The 19,731-nt window shown below is 36.0% G+C and overlaps 1 pseudogene; it reads right to left on the reverse strand.

Moving 5' to 3' along the window:
* Positions 1 to 1,202: 1,202 nt before the first annotated feature.
* On the reverse strand, positions 1,203 to 19,731 carry LOC140512213 (guided entry of tail-anchored proteins factor CAMLG pseudogene; annotated as a pseudogene).

The following is a 19,731-nucleotide window of genomic DNA, read 5'->3' on the forward strand; positions in this document are numbered from 1 at the left end:
AACATTGCTAAAAGTCCCAAGAACAGTACATCACCTGCCAGGAATTCAGACCAGGAGGGTTATTGGAAAAGCAAAGGAGGACAAGAAACACAAAAAAGGAGAAGAGAAGAAGCACACACATACACACACAGGCACACATACACACAGAGATATAACAAGTAGAAGGCAGCAGGTGCTGCTGCTGTGGGATCCACTATCAAGTCACCACAGGAGGAGTCTGAGGCAGGGCCAGAGCTCAAAAAGGAGACCAAGAGTGAAGCTGAAGACAACCTAGACGACCCAGAGAAACTTTAAAGAAAAGGTGCTGTGGTCAATGAGCAAGGCACTAATGTCCCCACAGTCCTAGATGGGACCATTTATTATAAAGTACATTTGATTGGGTTTGTAATCAGATTCCATTTCACATTTGTTAAAACATGCTTAAGCTTTAGACTATACCATTTGTTTTTGTTTTTTGTTTATTTTTTGTTTTCTTTATAATTGCTAGGTCGAGGTTCACCATGTGAAAAGAAAAACACGGATTTATATTATAAAAGGTGTCCATCTTGTACTAGTGATATTCATGGACAGTCAACATAACTTCATTTAGAACCTTTTATTTGTCTTCCCAAACCCCCCTCCAATTTTATTGGTACAAATGGGTTCCTATATTTGATTAAATTCTAGGGACTAGATAGAAAATAAAGACTTGTTTTCAATGAGGACAAAGACTAAGGTTTGATTAATTCATTTAATTATTGGACGTTACATTGTATACAAGAAGGTTAGAAAACTCAGCTAATTTAATTTTTGGTATAAGATTGAATCATTTATTTTAAGAGAAGGAAAAACAAGTAACAGAAGCGGTTCTTAGTGATGGTGAAGACAATGTTTAACAGTTCTGCAAAGAGCATAGACACCTTAGTTGTGTTATCACAGGCCAAAAAAGAAAGAATGTAACCTGAGTGAAATGTAAGTCAGGGTAACCGACACATCTTTTAAATGAATAACACAAAGAAATTAATGGCATTTGTACTTCATTCTTCACATCAGGACGAGTGCAAAACTTTTGAACTGGGGACTCTGCCATCTATTCATTATCCAGTGGTTCGATAACTCTTATCAAGTAAGAATGCTGTAAAAATATAAACTGGTTTCTTTCCCCTAGATTCATAGAGAACAGAAAATTGGGTTTATAAGATACTCTTTATGTTCTATAGCTTTCATGGAACTTTGGAGCCCCAGAAAACAAACAGTTCATGGCAGAAGATGAAAGTGAAAAAGTAGACACAAAGATCTGTAAAAACATTCTTCTATAGGTATCCATAGATCAACTGATGACTTCAGCTGGGATTCCAGACAATAAAAGTGCAGCACTTAGTATTGTCTTCACCTTCTTTTCATTTTTGGGGAAGTATTTAGATAATCCCATGAATACAAGTTGCAAAGTAAGAAATGGAACAAGTCTGGACAAATATTTGCGTGCAAAACCCCAGACTCCAAAGGCAAGAAGATCACATTCCACCAATCTGAAAATTTGGAAAGTGTCAACTTTTTCCCCTGCATTTCCATTCTCTTGACTAGGTTTCTTAATAATTGCTTCCTTAATTTTATGGCTTCATCGTATATGGAAAGATACTGGTCTAAGCCATGCTGGGAGGTTTTCTGGACAGTTTTACTTGTCAGATCATCTCTTTTTGATGATGGAGTTCAAGGTTACTATCACTACTACTTTCAGGTGGATTGATTAAGGAGTACTTTTTATCTAACAGTTAGCTTCCTTTGATCTCTGCAATGCCACTTTGGTTGTCCATTCTTTCTGTGCTAGTCAAATCACCCAACACCTCTCACTTTTAAACTGATGGAAGAGGGAGTTCAGTTTGTCAGTGTCACACTGCTTTGATTCTTTGTTCACTTCTTCTTCCACGAAACTCCCACTCTTGTGGAAGCCCAAGATACAGTTGAATAACAGCTCTCTGCTCATTAACAATTTTCTTTACCTCAAATCCACCTGACGCTGGAAAGTAGCTGCTGAGCTCTCTGAGGGCCTGGGTGGTCTGGCCAGTCATACTGGTGGGAACGGTCAAGGACACCATCAAGGGAATGAGGCTGCCTCACACAGAGCTTTGGCAGCAGGCCCCTGGTTCCCCTCACACAATGGGCCCACTCCCTGAGAACCTATTTAAAGCCTTTTGAAAGAGGTTTAAGTACGGCTGACAGTTGTCTTGTTCCATTAAATCTTCTCCCAGCTGTCCACAGTGATTACTTTTATTAAGTACTTGTTCAATTCTTGGCCCCTATTTAGGTTATGAGACTTTGACCTTGCAGCTAATCAGAACAGAGACTACTTTTAACCAGAAGTCAACACAAATACTTTTAACACTGCGCTTTCTTCTGTTCCTGCTGTCTCTGCTAAAGTCAATAAAGAACAGAGTTCTTAGGACAGATGAGAAAACAAATGCACACTGTTTGCAAAGACACCATGGGTTTACAATAATGTAACTAGTTGATTTGGAACACTGCAATTCGATTTTTTCCTGCCTTGCCCCGCTTCCCATTTGTTTTTAATGAGAGTTATGCCCCAGAAAGATTTCTTCAGTTAAATAAAATTCTGTTTCTGAAATAACATCATTGCCTCATTCATAACTCTTGACTTGTTAGGCTTATTTCAGTTGGTAGGCTGAACTTTCAGAGCTTTTGCTTTTGAAAAGTAGAAGGGTCTCAGTTCTGGATATTGTCACATTTTCACTTTTATTTTAATTTTTGTTTTTTCTGTTTGTTTTTAAAATTTGTGAGATAATTGGTGTTTTCTTCTATATTTCAGTCATTAAATTTTATTTTATTGTTTCTTGATGTATCATGCAGCATCAAGTTTTTATTTGACCAATTCTCATTTTAACAGATTCATTTCCTTAAGTAATATTTTGTATCTCTTTAAGCATTTGTACAATTCTAATTTTTAAGGAGTTTTTCTTCAGGAGAGTTTTTTTTTTTTTACTCCTTTAACCAAACTTTAAATTTCTTTTCATAATAGTCATATACAGCTCTCATTTCATTTCCCATTTTCTTCTTTCATTCTTATTAGATTTTTATTTTGTCTTTTTTTCTCTCTAAAAACATCTTTCTTAACATGTCAGAGTAAAAGCAGGGAATTCTTTGAGCTTATCCTCAAATCCCTTGAAAACCTTGTAAAAGTGACTCCAAAGAAATTATATACCCCAACTGACAAATGGTCAAAGGATATGAACAGGCAGTTTTCAGAGGAAGAAATTAAAGCTATCTATACTCATATGAAAAAATGTTCTAAATCACCAATGGGCTACAAAAATGTGCATACCCTTTAACCCAGCAATACTGCTTCTCGGACTGTATCCCCAAGAGATCATACAAATGGGAAAGGGTTCCACATGTACAAAAATATCTATAGCATCACTCTTTGTGGTTGCCAAAAAACTGGAAATCAAGAGGATGCCCATCAATTGAGGAATGGCTGAATAAATTGTGGCATATGAATGTAATGGAATACTATTATGCTATGAGAAATGATGACAAGGAAGGCTTCAGAGAAGCCTGGAAAGACTTTTAGGAGAACTTTGTACACAACAACAACCACAGTATAAGAGGATTTTTTCTGGTAAACTTAGAACTTCATTGCAATGCAAGGACTTCAAAAATTCCCAATGGTCTCTTAAGGCAAAATGCCTTCCATATTCAGAGAAAGAACTGTGGAATTCAATTGCAGAATGTAGCAGATCATTTTCTTTTGCATTACTTTTTGGTTTGTTTTATGATTTTTTCCGTTCATTTTAACTTTTCTATGCAACATGACTAAGGTGAAAATATATTTAATAGGAATATATGCATAGAACCTATATAAAATTGCATGCCATCTAAGGGAGGGAGGGGGAATTAAAGGGAAATGAGGGGGAGGGAGGGGAAAAATCTAAGTTATATGGAAGTGATTGTAGAACACTGGAAACAAATAAAATAATAAGAAAAAAAGAAATTATATAATAGCTGAATCCATAGAAAAGGACAGAGTGAAGCAAATGTCCAGCCCAAAACAACCTGAAAACTCAACAAAAAGGTCAATTGCACTGAGCTGGAAGAGGAGTCCAGACTAACCTTTGCAATGCCACCACAAACAGAGCCTCAAAGTAAACCTGCAGCAGACCTTATGTCACTGAATCACTGGCAGCTGTGACAGTTTCTAGAATCCAAAACCCACAAATGCCAAAAACAACTTAGAATATCAGTAGGAAAGGTCCATAAGACCAGAGTGAGAGAGTAACCCTGAGTAGCCCCAGCTCTGAAGTGGTGACAGCAGCAGCAGTTGCTTCTGGAACTCTCAACTGAGACAGTGGGGGAATTTGGTGGCTGATCAGAGGGAGATTGTTGGGATCTCTTTGCTGGCTTAGGATTCTCTTGCTCTGCCTGTGCTTTGATCTAGGTCATAGTCCCAGCTGTTGATCCTGGAGAGAGGAGAAGTGCTGGCAGGGCAGAGATTCTGATAGTGGTGAAGAGGGACTCCTCCTCACAGTTCCAAGGCAGAAAAGAGTGCTTGTGGTCACTCACAGAACAGATCACAGGCCAATAGAGAGTAAACATCTCTCCTTTGCTCATACCATCTTGAAAGAACTGAACATTTAATTTCCTCCTCATTGGAGGTGAGTTTACTCTTTTCATTTTTGAGATTGGTACTTTGGTAATTTTTTTCTTTTTTTAATCAATTTGACCAAAGATTTATAAATTTTATTTTTTTTTCACACAACCAATTCTTAGTTTTACTTATTAGTTAAATTAGTTTCTACATTTCAATCTTATCAATCTCTCCTTTGGTTTTCAGTATTTCTAATTTGGAATTTACTTGAGGATTTTCAATTCGTTCTTTTTCTAGCTTTTTCAGTTGCATGCCCAATTCATTGATGCCCTCTTTCTCTATTTTATTCATGTAGGCACGGGGCAGCTAGGTAGCGCAGTGAATAGAGCACCAGTGAAGGAATCAAGAGGACATGAGTTCAAACCTCACAGACACTTGACACTCACTAGCTGTGTGACCTTGGGCAAGACACTTAACCCCAATTGCGCCTCATCCTGGGTCATCTCCAGTCATCCCGGTGAATATCTGGTCACTGGATTCAGATGGCTCTGGAGAAGTGTGGTTGGTGACCTGCACAACCCTGACTCAAAACAAAGTCAGGTGCAAGTCATGTCATCATTTCTTTGATGGCATGATCTTCGTCGGCAAAGAAGGACGAACACACACATGTAGGCATGAAACAATATAAAACTTCTCATTAGAACTGCTTTTGAAATATCCCATAAGATTTGGCAGGTTGTCTCATTATTGTCATTCTCCTGAATGAAGTTGTTGATTGTATGATTTGTCATTTAACTCACTCATTCTCACTCATTCATATTAGATTATTTAGTTCCCAATTAAATTTTGGTCTATTTTTCCATGTTTTTATTACGTATAATTTTTACTGAATTACGATCTGAGAAGGATTCATTGACTATCTCTGCCTTTCTGCACTGGATTGTGAGGTTTTCATGCCCTATAACGTGGTCAGTTTTTGTATATGTGCCATGTGCCACTGAAAAGAAAAGATATATTCCTTTCTGTCCTCTTTTAACTCATTTAATTTTCTCCAGAGATTTAACATGTCTTTTACTTTGCCCAACTATATGCCCATAAATTTGAGAATCTAAATGAGATGAATGATTATTTTAAAAAATATATAAATTGCCCAGATTAACAGAAGAATAAGTTGAATACCAAATGTCTCATCTGATAAAAAGAAATTGAACAAGGCATCAATGAACTCCCTAGGAAAATATCTGCAGGGCCAGAAGGATATCCAATAAATTCTATCACACATTTAAAGAATAGTTAATTCCAATACTATATAGACTATTTGGGGAAATTAGGGATGAAGGAGTCCTGTCAATTTTTTTTTTATGATGCAAATATGGTTCTGATTCCTAAACCAAGAAGAGGCAAAACAGAGAAAGAGAACTGTAGAACAATTTCCCTAATGAATATAGATCATGAAAATAGGAAAGGGTTCCACATACAAAAAATATTTATAACAGTTTGATTTGTGGTGGCTAAAAACTGAAAATCAAATATATTTAATAGGAATGTGTGTGTAGAACTTATATAAAACTGTATGCCATATCGGGGAGGGAGTGGGGACCTAGGGGAAAGGGAAAGAGGGAAAAAATCTAAGATATATGGAGGTGATTGTAGAACCCTGCAAATAAATAAAATAATAATTAAAAAAATAAAGAATTGAACATTTACAGGTGTCTAGAAGTATCTCTGAAAACAGTTGCACAGAATTCCTGAATATTGAGACACTAAAACCTCCACACTGGAAGCAGAGCCTTACCTTAACAATCAATTAAAAAGTCAAGTAATTGGTTGGGAAAATGACCAAAGAGTGGGAAAAGTAACTCAGACTATAGAATCTTATTTTGGTGACTAAGAAGATCAAAATAAACAACCAGAAGAAGAAAACAAAGTCAAAGATCCTACATTCAAAACTTCCAAGAAAAATATGAATTGGTATCAGGCTATGGAATATCTCAAAAATGATTCTGAAAATCAAGTAAGATAAGTAGAGGAAAAATGGGAAGAGAAATGAGAGTGATACGACAGAATCATCAAAAATATTTCAACAGATTACTAAAAGAGACCCCCCAAAAAACACTGAAATAAATAATACCTTAAATACAGACTTACTGAAATGGCAAAAGAGATCCAAAAAGTCAAAGAGGTGAAGGATAACCTAAAAAGAATTGTCCAAATTCTTCAAAACAGAGGTCCAAAAGATCAGTGAAGAAAATTATTCCGTAAAAATTGAAATGGACCAAAAAAGCTTTATGAGAAAAAAATAAATTATGAAACAAAACCAAGAGAATTAAAAAAACAGAAAACAATGTGAAATATCTCCTTGGAAAAACAAACTGACCTGCCAAATAGATCCAGGAGAGATGATTTACAACATATTTGGGCTCATTGAGTGAGCCAATGTGGCAGAATAAAAGCAGGGATTCACCTGAGCTCTCCTACAAACTCCTTAAAATACCCTCAAGAAATGAAACTGAAAAAATTCTATAGTGATGGAATTCACAAAAAAAACGATTAGGACAGATATCCAGGCCCCAGAACCAGAGATTCACTTTGAAAATCAGAAAAAAGACAAACAACCTGAGAACAAAGAAGAAAAATATTAATGATCACAGAGAAATATCTTGATGACAGGGAAGATCAAAACAAAAATTCAGGAGAGCACAATATGTATGTTCCCATCTCAATCCTTAAAAGGGGATATAAACTGCTTTGAAACCTAAAAAAGTCTTCTTAGAAGAGGAATTATAAAAGAGGTGGAAGAAAATTTTAAAAATACAATTGAGAAAATGGGGGAAGGAGGAGTTATACTAAAGAAAACAACTCCTTAAAATTAGAATTGAATAAATGAAAAAAGAGTTTAAAAACTGAAGAAACAATTTGTTGAAAATTATAAGTAGCCAAATGGAAGATAATGACTCTATTAAACATCAAAGAAAAATAGAAAGAATGAAAAGTAATGTAAAATGCCTCATTAGAAAAACAGTTAACCTGGAAAACAGATCCAGGAGTGATAATTTGATAATTATTGACTTATCTGAGAAATATGGTAGAAAAAGAGGCTGGACAACATCTTTCAAGTAATCATCAAATAAAACTATCATGAAGTCCTGGGATTAGAGAGAAAAAATAGCCAATGAAAGAATCCTCTGATCACCCACTGAAAGAGATCCCAAAATGAAAACATCAGAGAATGTTATAGCAAAATTACAGAATTATCAGATCATAAGCTAATAGTCTAATCCACCACAAAGAAACAATTAAAATATCAGGGCACCACAGTCAGGGGTAACACAGGACCTTGTAGCTTCTGCACTGAAAGAGCTGAGGGCATGGAATATGATATTCTGTAAAGCAAAGTAGCTGGAACAACAATAAAGCATCAACTACCCAAAGAAATTGAGCATAATATTTCAGGAAAGGAGATGGACATTCAATGAAACAGGGGACTTCCAAACTTTCCTGATGAAAAGAGCAGAGCGTAATGGAGAATTTGATCTTTGAATACAAGATTCAAGAGAGGCATAAAACGGTAAACAAGAAAGGGGAGAAAAAGAAGAAAATTAACATGCTATTCAAAAAGGATAAACTTTTTACATTTCTACATTGTAGGATGATACTTGTAACTCTTGGGAACTGTATATTTATTACACCATATAAAAGGGAAATACATAGACAGAGAGTGTGAGTTAAAGTTGATTTTGATGGGATAATTAAAGAAAAAACTAATTAAGTGCTACTTTAAAAGATAGGGAAAGGGTGATAATCATGAGTACAAAGCAAAGCAGAAAACAAGAGAACATATAATCTTCCTATGTGGACAAGGACCAAAGAGGACAGCATTGAGACTGTACTCCAGTCAGAAACTTCAGAAGGGAATAGAAACTGGTCTGAATGGAAAGAGCATTTTTGGAAGAGCTGAAGAAAGATTTTCAGAGTCAAATTAGAGAAATAGAAGAAAAATTGGCCAATGATTTTAAAAATATGAAAAAAGAAATCACAGAAGTATTTAAAAGGAAAATTGGACAAATGGAAAAGGAAGTACAGAAAGTAACTGAAGAAAATAACTGCTGAAAAGGAACAACTGGACAGATGGAAAAGGAGATACAAAGCTAACTGAAGAAAACAATTGGATAAAAATTAGAAGTGAGCAAGAAGAAGCTAATGACAATATGAGACATTAAGAATAAGTCAAACAGAATCTACAGAATGAAAAGATAGAAGAAAATGCAAAAAAAAATCTAATTGGAAAAACAACAGACCAAGAAAATAGATCCAGGAGGGGAAATTTAAGAACTACTGTTCTAATAGTAATTCATGATGAGAAAAATAGCCTGGACAATGTATTCCAAGAAATCATCAAGGAACACTGCCCAGATCAGGAAGGTAATATATTCATAGAAAGAATTCACATCCACCTCCTGAAAGGGATCTCAAAGGAATATCGTTGCCAAATTCCAGCACTCTCAAGTGAAGGAGAAAATGCTTCAAGAACCCTGAAGGAAGCAATTCAAAAGCCGAGAAACTACACTAAGGATCACACAGAAGCTAGCAATTCCTACGTTAAAAGATAAGAATGATTGGAATATGATATTCCAACAAAGCAAAGGAGAAGGCACTACAATGAAAGATCAAGTACCCAGCAAAATTGAGCATAATATTGCAGACAAGGAGATGGATATTCAATGAAACAGGAAATTTCCAGAACTTTCTGATGATAAAGCCAGAGCAAATGAGAAAATCTAATCTTCAGACACAGGTCTCAAAAGGGACATAAAAATGGAAGTGGAAAAATTGTTATTAAATATAAGCAAACTATTCACATTCTTTGAACGGAAGATGGTATTTGCTAATCTTGAGACATGTATATTTATTGTAGTATTTAAAAATGATGTACATATATAGAGGGAGTGGGTACAAATGAAATGAAATGATGAAAAAATGTGATTTAAGGGTACAAAGGGAATATAATGAGAAATATGAAACGGAAGCAGAAGAAGGTAAATTGCATGGTAGGAAGAGGCACAAAGACATATTACAGTAGAGGAAAAGAGGGGAGGGAGATGAACACTGTCTGCGATTTGCTTTTATCTGATTTGTTTCAAGGAGGGAACAACAAACTCAAGTTAAGTATAGAAATCTAATTAGCTCTATAGGCAGTAGGAGGTAAAAGGGGAAAGAAAAGGGAGGGATGGTAAAAAGAAGGGAGCAACGAATGAGGGAGGGAGTTGTCAAAAATCAATACTCTATTATGGAGGATATGGGAGAAGTAAGAACGAAAAGCATAAACAAGGGGAAATAGAATGGAGGGAAAGGCACGGATACCAATCATAACTGTGAATGTGAATGGGATGATCTCTCCCATAAAACGGAGGCAGACCACAGAATGGATGAAAATCCACAAAACAACAATGTGTTGTTTGCAACAAACACATTTGAAACAGGAGGATATACAGTGGATAAAATCAAAAGTTTGGAGCAGAATATATTACTGTTCAGTTGATGTAAAAGAAAAAAAACAAAACAGGGGTAGCAATCCTACTCAAAGACAAAGCAGAAGCAGAACTAAACCTAAGCAGAAAAAGATAAAGAAGGAAATTATATCCAGCTAAGAGGCACCATAGACAACAAAGCAATATCATTATTAAACATATATGTACCAAGTGTTATTGCATCCAGATTCTTAGCGCAGAAGTCAAGGGAGGTGCAATAAGACATAGACAGCAAAACTATCCTAGTGGGTGACCTAATTCTCCCTATCTCTGAACTTGGCAAGCCTCAGCTCAAAATAAACAAGAAGTTGAGGAGGTGAATAAAACTCTGGAAAAGTTAGATATGATAGATCCCTGGAGAAAACTGAATGCGAATAGAAAGGGATATACTTTTTGGTCAGCGGTGGATGGCACATAGAAAAAGTTGAACACGTATTGGAGCAAAAAAAAAAAAAAATCTCGCAATCCAGTGCAGAAAGGCAGAGGTAGTGAATGAATCCTTCTAAGATCACAATGAAATAAAAATTATGTGCAATAAAAGGCCATGGAAAGATAGACCAAAAATTAATTGGAAACCAAATAACATAATCCTAAAGAATGTGTGGGTTAAAAAAACAAACCATAGAAATTAGCAACGACTTCATTCAAGACAATTACTATAATGAGCCGAACTGCCGAAACTTATGAACTTATGGGATACTACAAAAACATTTCTTGGAGGAAGTTTTTGTTTTGTTTTGTTTTGTTTTATTGTTGAACACTTACATGAATAAAATAGAGAAAGAGATCAATGAATTGGGCATGCAGCTGAAAACCTTAGGAAAAGAACACATTTAAAATCCCAAAATAAATACCTAAAGAGAAACAAAGATGAAATTAAGAAAATTTTTGAAATAATAAATAAAACCAAGAGTTGGTTTAATAAGAAAAAAATCAATAAAATTGATAAATCTTTGGGCAATTTGATTAAAACAAAGAAAGCCAAATTATCAATTTGACAAATGAAAAGGATGAATTCAACTTGAAGAGGCAATTAAAACAATAATTCAAAATTGCTTTTCCCAACTGTGAGACCATAAGTTGGACAATCTAATTCTAATTTCTCTAATGAATGTAGATGCAAAAAAATTTAAATAAGATATTTACACAAAAATTCAACAACTTATCATGAGAATAATACATTATTATCAGGTAGGATTTATATCAGAAATTCAGGCCTGGTTCAATATTAGGAAAACTATCAGTATTATTGATCATACCAAAAAAAAAAATAGAGAAACATACGATTATCTCAACAGATTAAGAAAAAGATTTTGAGGAAATGCAACATTCGTCCCTATTCAAAACACTGGAAAGCATTGGAATAAATGGAACTTTCCATAAAATAATAAGCAGTACCAATTTAAAACCATCAGCAAGCATTATATGTAATGAAGATAGTCTAGAAAAAAGACCAGGAGTGAAAAAGGTATGTCCAGTATCACCACTGTTATTCATTGTGGTTCTAGAAGTGTTAGCTTTAGCAAGAAGAGAAGAAAAAGAAATTGGAAAACTTAAAATAGGCAAAGAACAAACTAAGTAATCACTCTTTGTAGATGATATGATAATATACTTAGAAAATCCCAGAGAATCAAGTAAAAAAAAAACTACTAGAAATATTAAACAACTTTGCCTAAGTTGTAAGTTACAAAATAAACTCACATAAATCATTAGAATTTCTATATATTCGCCCAACAGCAAGAGAAATTCTATTTAAAGCTAAGGGGGTCAATACAAAATATCTGGAAGTCTACCTGCCGAAACAAGTGCAGGGACTATATGAAAACAATTACAAAGCATTTTTCTCACTAATAAAGTCAGATCTAAACAAGTGGAAAAACATCAGCTGCCTATGGGTAGGCCAAGATAATATAATAAAAATGATACTTCTGCCTACCTTAGTTTGCTTATTCAGTGCTGTACCAATAAAACTACCTGAACATTATTTTCTATCACTAGAAAAAAATAGTTTCAAAATTCATCTGTGAGAATGAAAGATCAGAATATCAAGGGAACTGATGAAAGGAAATGCTAAGGAAGGAGTCATATCCCTCAAATTGTATTATAAAGATCTTAAACTTAATTATAAAGCCACAGTCTTCAAAACCACTTGTTACTGTCTAAGAAATAGAGGGGTAGACCAATGGAATAGGTTAGGCATTCAAGAAACAATAGTCAATGTATATAGAAATCTACTATTTGATAAATCCAAGGACCCCAGGTTCTAGGAAAAGAACTCACTGTTTGGCAATAACTGCTGAGAAAACTGGATTACATTGTGGTGGAAACTTGGCAAAAACTAATACCTGACAGTGCACACAAGAATGAAGTCCAAATGGTTACATTATCTAGGTATAACAATGGATACTATAAACAAATTAGGGGTGTAAATAATAGTTCATTTTTCAGATTTATGGAGAATGGAAAAAATTTTTGACAAAAAAAGTGATAGAGAATATTTTGAAAGACAAAATTGATAATTTTGATTTTATTAAATTGAAATTTTTTCATAAACAAACCCGTAGCAACCAAGATTAAGTGGAAAGCAAAAAACTGGAAAAGAATTTTTGCAACTAGTGTCCATGATAAAGGCCTCATTTCCAAAATATATAGACAACTGAGTCAAATGTGCAAGAATAAAAGCTATTCCCCAAATGATACACTTTGGAAGGATATGAACACTCAGAGTACAAAATTAAAGCTATCTATAATCACGTGTATAAATGTTGCATATCGGGGCAGAGCCAAGATGGCGGAGTAGAAAGACGCACATACGCATAGCTCTGAATCCACAACCCATAGAACATCTGTATAAAGTAACTCATGGCGAATTCTGGAGCAGCAGAGGGCACAGAACAGTGGAGTGAAGGAGATTTCTGTTCTAGAGGGACCTGCAAACCTCTCGCAAAAGGCTGGTCGTGCTGTGGAAGCAGAGCCGAGCACAGCCCTGCCGCGGCCATGGCACCGAGAGGACCTGATCCAAGCGGGCGTCAGGGACAGGATCTTCAGCAGCCGCGTGGGTCCCTCGACCCACAGGTGACAGGGGTCGGTGAGGAGGTCTCTTCGGTGGGTCGAGAGGGCAGTGGGGTGCCCCCATAACTCAGGCCCCTTTGGGAGGCAACAGCGGAGGCCGGAGCAGACCAAGGCTCTCTAAACAGGCAGGCCTGATCCATTGTTGAAGGTCTCTGCAAAAACTCCCTGAGGGAACTGAGCCTATGAGGCGGCCCTGTCCGCACCCAGGCAGCTGAACTTGATATCACACTGAATAGCAGCCCTGCCCCCACCCAAAGCCCTGAGGTTGGGAAGCAGCATTTGAGTCTCAGACCCCAAGTGCGGGCTGGGAGGATCAGGAGGCGAGGTGGGTGTGAGGAGAATATTCAGAGGTCAAGTCACTGGCTGGGAAAATGCCCAGAAAAGGGAAAAAAACAAGACTATAGAGGGTTATTTTCTTGGTGAACAGGTTTATCCTCCCCTCCTTTCTGATGAGGAAGAGCAGTGCTCACCATCAGGGAAACACACAGAAGTCAGTGCTTCTGTATCCCAGCCCACTCAATGTGATCAGACCATGGAAAAGCTCAAAAAGAGTTCAGAAAATTTTTAAAATTATGTTAGAGGACTGGAGGAAAAACTGGAAAGAGTAACCAAAGACATGCAAGCAAAGTATGAACAGCAGATCATCACCCTGCTAAAGGAGGCCCAAAAAAATGCTGAAGAAAATAACACCCTGAAAAATAGGCTAACTCAATTGGCAAAGGAGGTTCAAGAAGCCAATGAGGAGAAGAATGCTTTCAAAAGCAGAATTAGCCAAATGGAAAAGGAGATTCAAAAGCTCACTGAAGAAAATAGTTCTTTCAAAATTAGAATGGAACAGATGGAGGCTAATGACTTTATGAGAAACCAAGAAATCACAGAACAAAACCAAAAGAATGAAAAAATGGAAGATAATGTGAAATATCTCATGGGAAAAACAACTGACTTGGAAAATAGATCCAGGAGAGACAATTTAAAAATTATGGGCCTACCTGAAAGCCATGATCAAAAAAACAGCCTAGACATCATCTTTCATGAAATTATCAAGGAAAACTGCCCTGATATTCTTGAACCAGAGGTCAAAATAAATATTCAAGGAATCCACAGAACACCGCCTGAAAGAGATCCAAAAAGAGAAACTCTTAGGAACATTGTGGCCAAATTCCAGAATTCCCAGGTCAAGGAGAAAATGTCGCAAGCAGCTAGGAAGGAACAATTCAATTATTGTGGAAATACAAATCAGGATAACACAAGACCTAGCAGCTTCCACATTAAGGGATTGAAGGGCATGGGATGTGATATTCCAGAAGTCAAAGGAAGTAGAACTAAAACCAAGAATCACGAAAACCAAGAATCACCTACCCAGCAAAACTGAGTATAATACTTCAGGGGAGAAACTGGTCTTTCAATGAAATAGAGGACTTTCAAGCATTCTTGAGGAAAAGACCAGAGCTGAACAGAAAATTTGACTTTCAAACACAAGAATGAAGAGAAACATGAAAAGGTGAACAGCAAAGAGAAGTCATAAGGGACTTACTAAAGTTGAACTGTTTACATTCCTACATGGAAAGACAATATTTGTAACTCTTGAAACTATTCAGTATCTGGGTACTGGGTGGGATTACACACACACACGTGTACACGCACATGCACACACACATAGAGACAGAATGCACAGAGTGAATTGAAGAGGATGAGATCATATCTTAAAAAAAATGAAATCAAGCAGTGAGAGAGAAATATATTGGGAGGAGAAAGGGAGAAATGGAATGGGGCAAATTATCTGCCATAAAAGAGGCAAGCAAAAGATTTATTAGTGGAGGGATAAAGAGGGGAGGTGAGAGAAAAACATGAAGTTTACTCTCATCACATTCCACTAAAGAAAGGAATAAAATGCACACTCATTTTGGTATGAAAACCTATCTTACAATACAGTAAAGTGGGGGATAAGGGGATAAGCAGGGTTGCGGGGATGATGGAAGGGAGGGCATGGGGAGGAGGGAGCAATATGAGATTGACACTCATGGGGAGGGACAGGATCAAAAGAGAATAGAAGTAATGGGGGACAGCATAGGATGGAGTGAAATATAGTTAGTCTTATTCAACAGAACTATTATGGAAGTCATTTGCAAAACTACACAGATTTGGCCTATATTGAATTGCTGGCCTTCCAAAGGGAAGGGGTGGGGAGGGAGGGAGGTAAAGAAGTTGGAACTCAAAGTGTCAGGATCAACTGTCAAGTAATGTTCTTGCCACTAGGAAATAAGAAATACAGGTAAAGGGGTATAGAATGTTATCTGGCACTACAGGACAAAAGAGAAGTTGGAGATAAGGGCAGAGAGGGATGATAGAAGAGAGAAGAAATTGGTCTTAGGGGCAATTAGAATGCTTGGTGTTTGGTGGCGGGAGCGGACAAAAGGGGAGAAAATTTGGAACCCAAAATTTTGTGAAAATGAATGTTAAAAGTTAAATAAATTAATTTAAAAAATATTGCTTATCACTTGTGATTAAAGAGATGCAAATCAAAACAACTCTGTGGTACCACATCACACTGATCAAATTGGTTAACATGACAAAATAGAAAGTTGATAAATGTTGAAAAAGATGTGGGAGAATTGGAACACTAATTCATTGTTGGTGGAACTGAGAGCTAATTCAACCTTTCTGCAGCATAATTTAGAAATATCCCTAATAGACTGCAGAAATGTGCCTTCCCTTTGACCAAGCAATATTGCTTCTAGGACTGTATCCCAAAGAGTTCATAAAAATAGAAAAGGGTCCCACATGTACAAAAATATTTATAGCAGCTTTCTTTGTGTTGGCCAAGAACTGGAAATAGAGGGGATGCCCTTTAATTGGGGAGTGGCTGAACAAGTTGTGGTATATGAATGTAATGAAATACTATTGTACTATAAGAAATTATGAACAGGAAGTCTTCAGAGAGACCTGGAAGGACTTACATGAACTGATGCTGAGTGAAGGGAGCAGAACCATGATAATTTTGTGCACAATAACAACCACAGTGTATGAGCAATTTTTCTGTTAGACTTAGCCTTTCACAGAAATACAAGGACCAAAAAATTCCCAATGGACTCTTGAGGCAAAATGCCTTCCACATGCAGACAAAGAACTCTGGAAATGGATAGCAGAATGAAGCAGACTATTTTCTCTTGTGTTTTCTTTTGTTTATTCTCGTAGTTTCTCACATCCATTTTAATTCTTCCATTCAACATGATTAAGTTGAAAATATGAAAAAAGAGAAAAGAAGGAAGAAGACAAATAACCACTAACAAAAATGAAAAGGTTGAATTCATCACCAAAAAAGAGGAAATTAAAGCAACAATTAGGAACTATTTTGCAGAAGTAAATGCCAATAACTTTGACAATCTCAGGGGAATGGATGAATGTTCACAAAAATGCAAATTGCCCAGATTAAAAAAAGAGGAAGTAAAATGCATAAATAAACCCATGTCAGAAAAAGAAATTGAAAAGTCCATCAGTGAACTCACTGAGAGAAAATTTCCAGGCCTCGATGGATCTTCAAGGAAATTCTATCACTATTTTAAAGAACAATTATTTTCCATATGATACAGATCTTTAAAAAAACAGGCAAAGAAGGAGTCCTACTGAGTTCTTTTTTATGATAGAAATGTCTTAATTATATGTAAACCAGGAAGATTCAAAACAGAAAAAGAAAATTTATAGACCAATATGCCAAAGTTAAAAAAAAACATATTTGCAATAATATTACAACAACTTATCATGAGAATAATACACTGTTACCAGGTAGGATTCATTGCAGCAATGCAGCACTGTTTCAATATTAGCAAACTATCAGTATATTTAATCATATCAACAACAAACCTAACAGAAACCACATAATTATCTCAATAGATGGAGAAACAGCTTTTGATAAAATAAAAAACCCATTCCTATTAAAAACACTAGAGATCATAGGAATTAATGTAGCCTTAAAATGATGAGTAATATCTATAAAAATCCATCAGTAAGTAATATATGTAATGAGGATAAGCTAGAAGTATTTCTGGTAACATCAGGGTAAAAGAAAGATCTCCATTTTCAGTACTGTCACTCAATATGGTATTAGAAAAATGAGCTTTAGCAATAAGAGAAGAAAAATAAATTGGAGGAATTAGAATAGGACAAAAAGAAATGAAGCTACCATTCTTTGCAAATCTTGCTATGCTTATAGTAACCTAGAAACACGCTTTCTAAAACAAAACTGCTTGAAATAAACAACTTTATCATAATTGCAAGATGTAAAATAAACCCATATACATCCTCAGGATTGTTATGTATTACTAACGAAGCTCAACAGCAAGAGATAGAAAGAGAAATTTCACTTAAAATTACTGTTTAAGATGGTGGAGGAGAAGCAGAGACTTACCAGACCTCTCATCCCCAAATATCAGTTTAAAAAATCATTCTGAACAAATTCTGGAAGCTGAAGAACTCACAGAATGGTGGAGTAAGGCAAACCTCCAGCCTCAGATAACCTGAAAAGTCTTCAGGAAGAGTCTATCATGCTTGATGGGAGCAGAATTCAGTGCAATGATGGCCACTCTGGCACAGACAATACCTGAGCAGACGTTGGGGGGACTTATTCACTGGCTTCTGTGGTGGTTCCCAGACTATGTGACCCCAAAATATGCTGGAGAATTTGGAAATTCAGTGGCAATACCCGGTTAGAACTGTGTGAGAGAATAGAGTGATTCTGACCCAGCCCCAGTGTGGTGGAGGGGTTATAGGAGCCTGGTGAAGCCATAGCACGGACAAAGGAACTGCATGTTTCTGGAGTTCTAGACCCAGAGATTACTGGGAGATCCATCAACTGTTAGTAAACTCACCCAAAAACCAGAAAAGTAATCAGACTATAGAATCTCACTTTGGTGACAAGGAAAACCAACAGAAGAAGACAATATAGTCAAAGATCCTACACCCAAAGCCTCCAAGAAAAATATGAATGGGTATTAGACCGTGGAAGAGTTAAAAAAAAAAAAAAAACCCTAAAAATCAAGTAAGAGAATTAGGGCAAAAATTGTGAAAAGAAATGAGAATGAAGCAAGAAAATCATGAAAAATGAGTCAACTCCTTGTTAAAGGGGAACCAAAAATACTAAAGAAAGTAACAACTTAAAAAGAGACTAACCCAAATGGCAAAAGAGATCCAAAAAGCCATCGAGGAGAAGAATGCCTTAAAAAGAAGAATTGGTCAGCTGGAAAAGGAGGTTCAAAAGTTTAGTGAAGAAAATAATTCCTTAAAAATTCCGATGGAGCAGATGGAAGCTAATGACTCTATTTTAAAAAATCATGAAATTATAAAAGACAAGCAAACGAATGAAACAAAAGAGCTTGCAATGTGAATTATCTCATTCCAAAAACACCTGACCAGGTAAATAGATCCAGGAGAAATAATTTAAAAATGACAGGAGTATCTAAAACCATGATAAAAAAAGAACTTAGATTTTTTTTTTTAAGAAATTATCAAGGACAACTTCCCTGATATTCTAGAAGCAAAGAGCAAAATAGATATTGAAAGAATCCACCAACTGTCTGCTGAAAGAGATCCCAAAAGAAAAACCCCTAGGAATATTGTAGCAAATTCCAGAGGTCACAGGTCAAGGAAATTATTGCAAGAAATCAGAAAGATGCAATTCCAGTATTGTGGATAATAATAAAAAAGATAACAAGATTTAGCAGCTTCTACATTAGAGGATCAGAGTACTTGGAATATGACATTCTAGAAATCAAACGAACTAGGATTAAAACTAAGAATCACTTACCCAGAAACACTAGGTATTATACGTCAGGCAGGAAAAAAGTGATCATTCAATGAAATAGAGGACTTTCAAGTATCCTTGAGGAAAATACTAGAGTTGAAAAAAATTGACTTTTAAATACAAGAATAAATAGTAACATGAAAAGGTTAACAGGAAAGAGAAATCATAAACTTGGGGAATGGGTAATCAGAATGCACCGTGTTTTGGGATGGGGGAGGGGAGAGACGGGAAGAAAATTTGGAACTCAAAATCTTGTGGAAATGAATGTTGAAACCCAAAAATAAATAAATAATTAAAAAACCACATATTTCTTTAACTCTTGGAAAAGCTATTGTAAGGCCACTGTCCAATGCTAATTTCTCATTAAGACTTTGCTTGCTCATGTTTGCAAGTCATTGACTTTTGTATTTCTGTCTTTAATTTAACTGATACATTAATTCCTTTGTATAGTTGAATTCTTTTTGTTATTGTTGATGATGACAACGTCATCTTGTTTATTTTCAATGTACTTCTTGCTTTTGGACTTCATATTTGTTAGGGCAGATTTTGTTCACTTTGGGGGGGGGGTGTTACAGAGGATGTCAAACTTGAATTTGTGTGTTTGTGTCTATTTCTGCTACTTTCACAGCTCAGTCTAGGAGACTCTAAGTTTTTGGTGCTTACAAAGTAGTTATGTTCTGATGAGTTTCCTGCTCACTGCCTTCCTGGTCTGAATTCTGCAAGTTTCTGGCCCACTTTTGTGCCTGTTTGTACAT

This window comes from Notamacropus eugenii, chromosome 6 (genome assembly GCF_028372415.1).
Source record: "Notamacropus eugenii isolate mMacEug1 chromosome 6, mMacEug1.pri_v2, whole genome shotgun sequence".
NCBI lineage: Eukaryota > Metazoa > Chordata > Mammalia > Diprotodontia > Macropodidae > Notamacropus > Notamacropus eugenii.